The following is a 9,300-nucleotide window of genomic DNA, read 5'->3' as shown; positions in this document are numbered from 1 at the left end:
TATAGAAAAAAAGGTGTTCTGGAGACTGTTTATTCTCACTCATGTTTCTCAGAAATGGCTGGACCGATTTTCATTAAATCAGTGTCATATGGAAAGTCTTGTTGCCCCATAAGACCTTAATGATTTTTTTTTGCGAACGGATTATTACTTTTCCTGTTATGTTTAAAAATATGAAATCCAGCTATGAAAAGAAACATATTCTGATGACTACTTGGGCTCACTCACTTTTCTCAGAGATGGTTGACCCGATTTCCACAGAATCAGTATCAAATGAAAGGTCTAAATAATAATAAGTTTGAATGAGAAAGGCTTGGTCTGACCGCTAGGTGAATTAATTTAGGGTTTTTAATATGTCGTGACACATTTTTTTCTCAACTATCCAATGGTGGTGTCAAACTCGAAATCGATTGTTGTTTACTTGGTCGAAATACTAGTTTTTCTGGTTTTTCTGATAAAACTCAAGATGACGGCGAGACCCAACATGGCGGCAAATTATTTTCCACTTTAAAACGACTCTTCAAAACGACGACGTGCTGGTTGTAGAGGATTCAATGACAACGTCAAGAGAATTAGATCAATGAAAAAATCAGGAATTGCTCAACATGCAACATTTCCAAAACCGTTTGACCCCTTGGTATTCGAGGGTTTCATCAATATTAGAGATGGTCGCGTTTAGGGTTTTCAAACCCGACCTGAATCCAACATTGTTAAACCCAAACACCGACCCGAACCTGAATTTTTTATTCCATCAAACCAGAACCCGACCCGTTCGGGTCGGGTACCGGTTTGAAAAACATCAAGCCCGACTATCTTTAATCAATATGAACTATCCAATGTGGTTTTTCGATATTCACTATTCTCTATTTTCAATCATTTAGACACAAAAATATCCTGTTTGAAAAACCTCGTGTCGCCAGTGGGACGGTTTCAGCGAGAATTGCTCATATGTATGAAAAATTGTCCAAGGAGAGTGAAGGGGGTTCAAAATCACTTAAAACTAGTCTACGTGGAATATTGTTTATACAAAGTTGCATGTTGCGTGACATTTTGGGTTGTCGTTAAGAAGAAATCATCTAATACGCTGTTGAGATTATTGAAACTCAACATTGCCTTCAAGGAAAAAGTTGCAAAAAAAAACAATGAAAATCGTTGTACAAGCAGTGATCAAAGTCACCCCAGTTTACGGTAACTCAAAAACGGTAAAAACATTTTAAGAACTAGTTGTAGGAAAAGTAAAATGATAAGTAGAACTAAAATGAGCTCAAGAAAACCTTTTTGTGAGGACTGAAGTTTTGAAGCTTTTTTTTTCAACTTGTTTTCTAGAAGAAATTTATTTCTATATAAGAAAAGCTGGCAACACTATGGCGTAGGTGGAAGTGTTGGCATGTTTCAGAGTTCTTTCGTAATTTAATTTATCAACTGCTCCTTAGTTTTCGCGACAAAGTTGTTGAAGTAGGTCTTACGCTTCAGGTTTGCCCAGAAATTCCCGATGGGACGCAACTTGGGGACGTTGGGCGTGCTCGCCAACTTGGGTACCACTTCGATATTTATTCGCTCCATCTTCTCCAACGATCGAGTGATGGGCCGACCCCAGATTCGGCCAAAACACCGAATCTTCAGCCTTATGGTATTTCTTGATTCACGACGCAACTTTCGGGAGGCACTTCGTACTATAAATTTCCCCGTTTACGGCCAGTCCGGAGCGAAGGAAGAGCGTCTTTGACATTCCCTTCTCGATGATTGTCAGCCACAGCAGACCCTTCTTGGAGAACTTGGTGTGTGTGGTGCTCACTTTCTGCGTGGGGAAAGTGAAATACGAAGTGCTCTGCCAGTCGTTGCCATCCAGGGTGAGTCAGGTCTCGTCGTCCATCACCACCACCATATCGAGATTTGCCGGGAAATCGACTTGACCATTTTATTCAGGGGCTGCCGCTGCCTGCAGCTCCGAGGACGGGAGTGCCGCTTCCTGACACGTATGTCCATGTTCGCCAGGTACTTTTTCACTATTTGGCCGGTTGCACCGACCTCCCGGCCAAGCACACGCAGCGATGTCTCGGTCTTCCTCTTCAGCATCCTTTAGAGCTTCTTCTCGCTCAAGGTCGTCGGCCTTCCGAAACCGGGCTTTCTTTCGATGTTCTGTTTGTTGTCAAACAGTGCCAAGTTGTGTACACGAACTGACACTCGATATCCGTTTTCGACGCGACGGGGGGTACCGACGCGCACACTTCTCAACGGGGTGATTTCACTCTTTACGCCATCACGGTTAGAGTTCGACTGATAGAGCTGCCATTTTTTTTGCCGACTCATGGATTACTACGATTGTTGCAAGTTTCGTCAGTGCGTGTTAAGGTAAACCTATGAAAAATCGGTAATTTTTGTCGATTTTTTACCGCAAACGTTATGCAAACAACAGTTTCAATACCAGTGTATTTGTAAGTGTGTATGAAATTGAAGAGGTCGCGGGTCACGTTAAACACGGCGCAAGTTTTTTGTGCGTTAAAAAATTGTCTGTATCACTGGATATAAATGTTCTACAAAAAAGATTAGCTAGCAGTTTCAGCTCTAATATTAATATTTTATTGTTATGTTTTGTTATTGACGTGCTTCCCTTTTGTAAAATATAGCATATATTCTTGTTCATGTAAGATAAAATTTGCTTCACATGGAGGACTCTACACACTATTTTCACATGGTGTCACTGTCAAAGTGATACACACATTGGAATGTCTCTTTTTGCATCAGGTGCGGTTGCTTTGATTGCGACGCATGTTTATAGGTTCCTTGTAGATGATGAAGATAGTGTTTCACTTTTTCTGGAGAAAAAACATTGCAATTTTCAAGTGGAGAACAAATCAAAATTTTGAATCTTGCTGAGTGGGCAACATACAAATCAGATGGAAGCTGTCTAATCTGAATTTGAACAGATTAATCGTGTACAGGACCATCAAATCATTCGAGAAAACTGGAAGTGGTCCCCAATCAGAAACCATATGAAAAACGGAGTGCGCGGACTGCAGTGGGGATCGAAGCAGTTAACGAACATTTCTGACAAAATCCTGCCCGGTCAGCAAAAAAATTGACTCGAGTAATGAGTCATAACACTAAACATAAAACATGAGTCATGAATACTATTCAGAATGATCGTGTACAAGGAGTATATCTATTTGATACTCCAGCCTATAAAAGAGGACTTGAAATGTTCCAGAATGCTTCATGGGCTCTGATGGTTTGGGGAGCAATATCCAGCAATGAAAAGTTGCCTCTACTATTTATCGACAGCACGTAATCAAAGACCATTTGCTGCTCTTTGCCAAGAAATTATTTGGAGAAGATAGTTTCTAGTTTCAACAGAATTCATTGCCAACGCCAAGGCACCGGGTGTAAAGCAGTGGTGTCACGAAAATACACCGTATTTTATCTGTACCTCTGAATGGCTCGCATTTTCTTTCAATTTGAATTCATTGGACTTTACCGTGTGGAGATACATGTTTAGGAAGCTGAGTGGTGATCAAAGTCGTGACAAGCATTTTGCGGGCAAAGGCTCAACTGTAACTTTACTACTCTACTATTATAATAAAAGCTCTTGCTTCCTCTAGGTACAACTTCTTAGGAAGCTACCTTTTAACTCCATACCAAGTGTGGAGCTCTAACCCCAAACAGGTAATTAGTTTCATCAACTATGTTGTACCTAATTGGGGTACAGGTTTACAACAAAACTGTTCTACTCCATCAATGAGTACGAGCAATCCGTAACCTGTGCACAGCAATCGGGGCCCGCCACAAAAGACAATCAGCAAGACTGTCGCGGTGGCATTTTAGTACCGAAAAAGAAATATTTATCTGTTTTTAGTTTTTTGGCAGAAATAAAATATATTACTTTCACGGTGACACCCTGTAAACACAATATCTGGTAATTGAAAAGATACGTTGTAGCAAACAGATAAACTTATCAAAACAAAAAAATATTTTTTTCATTCATTCCCTGGAAAATATTCCGTAACCCAGAGTTGGGGTTTCTTCGCTTTGCGAGTCAGCGGTTACAAAAGCAACACACTACCAGAACACAATCTAGATAATGCGCCAAGGGGTCGTCCAATGCAGTTTCATGTGCAACGTAACAAAAAGTGTAGAAGTAATGTAGCAGTTCAATTGCCGAACCCTGTATTATTCGTAGTAAGATCGAACAAATAAGCTCGATATAATAAACGGTATCGGTTGTTTGATTAGATAATGGCGTTCATTTGCAACTCCCACTGCCAGCAAAGCTTCAAGCAATGTTCCCGTTAACTGCGTTGATTTTCAATAGTTTTTTAAAACCAAAAACTGCTCGCGAATAACACAAATTCGGACGGTTCATCATTAGAATGAGGATTGTTAACGTGGAGAACACGTTCATCAAACCGCAGTGTAAGACAATTTTGCTAAAATTGATTAGAAAGGGTGATGCGACCGAGGATATTTTTCTATAACTTTTGGCTATAGAATCAATGTATTCACTAATCGGGGTTCTTGATTTAGCTGCATCCTAGCTAACACGAGCGCTTCCTGTGTTGTTTCCAATCTTAAAGAAGCAGCAGCGATTGACAGTGCAGCAGTAACTTATTACAGATTCTTCACCCGTTACCGGCTAAGAAAAACATGCCCGCGATAGCGGGGAAAACTGCCAGCCCGGTCGGAATAGGCCAAAGCCGTCCAACAGCGTCGCGTGCGCGCAGACGCAGGACGAAAAGCTTTCCTGTCCGGCAGCGCTGTCAAGGCGGACGGCTCTGCGCTGTTAGCTCACGGTTCCGCCGTTCGAACAGTAACGATCAGTCTCGATGTTCCTCTTGTTGGTTAAACACGTGCCAAGAAAGTTGAAGCTCGTCGCGTTTGATGCTAGGGTAGAGCAGCGTGAATCGTGAAAGAGACGGACGTGCGTAAATCAGATGGGCAGTGAAAAGTCGTGCCGTGTGTTGGTGAAAACAGTTTTCCCCTCCTAGCGCTCAAAGGTGGACATTTCGTGCGACGCAAATCTTCCATTCACTGTGTGATAACTGAATAAAACCATTTTCGCTAATAGTCAAGAAAGTGATTACTAAAACGATGAGACAGGGAGCGCATTTTGAAAAATCCTTGCACTAATGGAATGAATAATAGCAGCGTTGGAAGATTTCAGCCAGCATTTGAATGTGTTAGTTACAGATGGAAAACATCGCTCGGGTGCTTCTGGTCGATGTCGAGAATGATCAAAATTTCACTCTCAATAGTCTCGATCGATGCAGGTCTAAACGAGGTGCCAATTACTTGAGGGATAATGACTCACATTCGAGGATTCGGCACGGTTTATTCACTCAAATGCTGCTGGCTGTGATTATTAGTGAAGAAGCAACAAGAAAAGCAAAACGCCACCCTAACAGTCGAAAGCTAGTGAAAAATTTGGGTTTGCAGTGTAGTAGACGTAGAAGTAGTTCTTCCGAAATGATGTGCGGATGCGTAACGAGGAAAACAAGTGCCTTTAACACGTTGTATGAATTGAGATTTGTACGTGTGTCTGTCGGTTGGAGAGGGGAACGATGTCGTGACCAGACGTGGATCTGTTATAAAGGTTTAGGTTAAAGATAATCGCACATGCCTGCGCGTCTGTTCTTTTCTGTCTCCCTCTGAGTAGGCCAGTCCCCCCCGTTATGGTAGTTGTTGACATTGGTCCATTTTCGGAGTGCAGTTCCTTATGCTTTGCGCATCCAGCCATGCTGTTTTTAGAGTTTCACTGTACTATCACATGACACTGTTGACGAGAACGTTTTTTGTAGTTGTTATTTGAAATACGTGAAAAAAAGGTGCTAGTTCTTTTCAAAGTCATCTGAAGTTTTCCAGAAAACCATTACCTGCAAATTGCCGTATATGGTATGCACTTAATGGAACTACTAGTTTACCTGATATTTTTCAACTCAGCAACGTACGCATTTGATGAAAAAACGCCAGACTTGAGTTTTGATTAATGTAGGTATCATTTATTGTTTGTAAAATTACATCGCCTGTTCGCGCAAATGTTAATATAGTTTGCAGTTGTTTGAAAATGCATCATATAAAATTTTAAACAAATCATATACACAAATTTATCTATTTTACGTGATTTACTGTCTAAAGTTCGCGAAGACATATCGAAAGTGGATATCCCATGAGTGCTTCTTTTTTTCCGAAACTAATTATCATTGATAACAAAAGGGTGAACGCACAATTCTACGGTTGAATAACACTGTTCGACAGAGACGAAAAAGCTAAAACTTTTTAACCATGCCTGTGAATTTTGGAGCCCCTAGCAAAGATAGAAGTGCGTCAAAAGGCCAAAGAGACATTGCTCGACGAGTTTATCATTTCTACATATGCTTACGGAAAACTTCTTTTGAGTTTTTGAAGACTTGATGCACTTCCAAATAAATGCATTACAGTCCCATGTGATTTTTCATCACTTTTGCAATAAACCTCAGAAACTTCTTTACTTTACCTGTTTTCTCGAAAAAATCACAAGAAAAAGCTAAAATAATTAAAAGAATATTAATTTTGGTCAGTCCCATGCCACAAATAAACTCAAAACAATCTATGAGCTGAAAATAACTAATAAAAAATTATAGTACCCTTCATTAAAAGACCAATTGAAGTGTACTGTTCGGAACAATAATTAACTGAAAGTATTCTTCCATATATATTTACCTGCCATTGATATTTTCGTTTCTGATTGAATCAGTAGGAAGCAAAAAAGGCGGAAATTTATGTGCGTCTACTGCGTTTTACTCAGTGATACGTTTTTGGCAGTGCACAGTGTTTTATTTCGCCGATTGCCCTAAAATGAACGATTCAGTGATTAATTCACCTATAAAAGATATGAAGAATTTACTTTCTTAGGACAGTGAAATAGACAGCCAGTGTCTTTGAGAAAGTTGTAGAAGAAGCTTTTTCTAGCAACTTTATTGAAGATATCATACTAATACCTTCTGTATTTAAAAACGATATAACGGTTTTATGTGGAAAGCTTACTCAAATCAAATTTTTTCAATGCCTGAGGAATGACGGAATAACTAACGCAAAGTACGACTCTTTCCGTTTTCTTCAACGTGTCATTTGAAATTATATACATAATATAGTACTTTTCAAACGCGTGCGAAATGTTGAATTGGAATCAAACCCTTTTTAACCACTCGCCCGTTACGGTTGTGAAACTGGTATTGGCGGTCAGCACTTAAAATAATTTCCAAATAAAACTCGTTCGCTTTGAATCGAAAATCATTTATTTCCTTCTCATGCTTTTCGGCTGTCAAAACTGACTGACTCAAATATGACCACGAAGTACGCTTAGGAGTTAGTCTGCACTACGGGGAGTTTCATAGCCGTAAGGTTACAGGGTTCGCTTTGACAAGCGGTACTCGTGGGTTCGAATTTCAGTAGATTCAGACCATTTGGTGTCAACGAACTTAAGCATGGGTTTATTCTCAGACTCCCCATTAACCTTCCTTCACGCTGGATTCTACACAACCTCGACAAATACCTCTCGACAAAAATAAGTCCCTCTTACAATAAAACTCAGACAGAGAGCCATTTAATTGAAACCTCTCCAGAAAATTGCAATTGGTGATTATATTGGCCGGTGGCAGCAAGGCTCGAAGTAGTAAGCGTATAAAAGAAAGGCATACACACAAGCACGAATTATAATAGCCATGTCACTTACTCTTAATAGTGATATTGCTAATAATTAAAGTGCGGAATACAGCAAACACTCGGGCGATATCCATAAAAGATCTATGTTTCCGGTCGCAGTGATGAGTCCATACAGGAAAAAATAACAAAAAAATACGACTGCAAGGATAACATAGAACTACATAAAGCTGTTTGTTTGTTTTGAATAATTCTTGAATTTTGTGCAAAAGAAAAGTGCTATCGAATTTTAATTTGCACATATGTCTAACCATCCACTAGAAAAATGATTGGTTAGCTGGCTCTTATATAGCCCAAATAGTGCATTTCCGGTTAACTAGGTATGTGATTCTGTCGACCGTGTTAGGGAAAGCGAGCATTAAACAAACATTCCGATCAATCGAAGCCTGCGTTTCAATGAGACTTGACCATTTTGGATAGTACAGTAATTTGCATAATTACGACTTGACAATTTTCAGTTATAGTGTCGTAAAGAAGCAGATAACAAGTCGTTGTCAGTTACGCAACATTTTGTTACGCAGATTTTGGGTGGTGTTGCATATTGCTGAAGGAAGAGAAAATTCTGTACGTGCTCTTACATGGACATGAAGTCGAATTTACAACCGTCTCTGTGGAGGCGTTCCAACATTTTTAAAGAAGTGTAATGAAGGAACGAGAAAATATTAACTCTTCAATTAAGTTTTAATTTGTCCTCATAAGGACAACTTGATTAATTGAATATCGTACATGATGCTGATCGCATCTTTGAGCTATCCCCGACGGAGGAAATAAGGCAATCTTGTGATAACACAGAGGAAAACTGTTTCACACTGAAAATTGGACGGCCCACAGATTCTGATTGTCAGCATCACGAAACGTTTATGTGTTCTCAAAAAACGGCAGTTTTTCTTCGGAGGAAGTGCCAGCCGATATGCCTACTACTTGCTGCTACTCGCTGCTACTTAGTTAAGACCGTTCTAGTCACCATCTACAAGTAAAATAATTGGTTTGTAGAGGAAAGGGTCTTTTATAGACCAAAGAGTGCATTTTCGGTTTACTGGGTATATAATTCTGTCAACCATTCTAGGGAAAGTAAGCATTAAGCGAACAATCGGAGGTCGAAATCTGCATTTCCACAATGCATGACAATTTTCAATAGTCCAATAGTTCAAATAATCAAAGTACAATTTTCTGCAAATGCATAGATGATGTTTATATCGATTGCTGTAAAAACGAAGGAAATCCATTGAAAACTAACTGACTCATTAGCAATTGAAGTTGGGCATGTTCCTAACCCCAGCGATCCTTTTTTAATCACTGCCAAAAAACCCTCCCTTTGCCTACCAAACGAAGATCATCTCGATACCAGGGACTATTAAACGCGATAAAATGCTAACGGCGGTAGACAGAATGTAGATGACAGTTGAAACAAAAGAAATTTCACTAGCTACATTTCTTGACATCTGTAAAGTTTTTGATAACGCCTCTTATAATTTATTTCGATAACGTTTATAGTCAGGCTTCCCACTAACCCTTCGTTCACCTTGAATTGAACAGAATCTTTTTTTTACAGACTTCTTTTCGACAAAAATCAGTCCCTCTACAATAAAGTTGACCAGAGGGACTTTTTGT

At 39.6% G+C, this 9,300-nt stretch overlaps 1 protein-coding gene across 7 annotated transcripts in view; it reads left to right on the top strand.

Annotated features, from left to right (window-relative positions):
• Nucleotides 1–4,813: 4,813 nt before the first annotated feature.
• LOC129721347 (filamin-A) overlaps nt 4,814–9,300 on the top strand; it is a 211,782-nt gene continuing 207,295 nt past the window's right edge. For 3 of the 7 annotated variants that reach the window (XM_055673851.1, XM_055673840.1, XM_055673806.1), the window contains exon 1: nt 4,829–4,988. The gene's annotated coding sequence lies outside the window, so the exon portion shown is untranslated. Of the gene's footprint in view, nt 4,989–9,300 lie in introns of all 7 variants that reach the window. The other 4 variants (XM_055673910.1, XM_055673904.1, XM_055673830.1 and 1 more) reach the window with 2 other exon arrangements.

Source organism: Wyeomyia smithii, chromosome 1 (assembly GCF_029784165.1).
Source record: "Wyeomyia smithii strain HCP4-BCI-WySm-NY-G18 chromosome 1, ASM2978416v1, whole genome shotgun sequence".
NCBI classification, from domain to species: domain Eukaryota; kingdom Metazoa; phylum Arthropoda; class Insecta; order Diptera; family Culicidae; genus Wyeomyia; species Wyeomyia smithii.
Note: the sequence above shows the minus strand (reverse complement) of the source record. Positions and strands in the feature narration are given on the sequence as shown.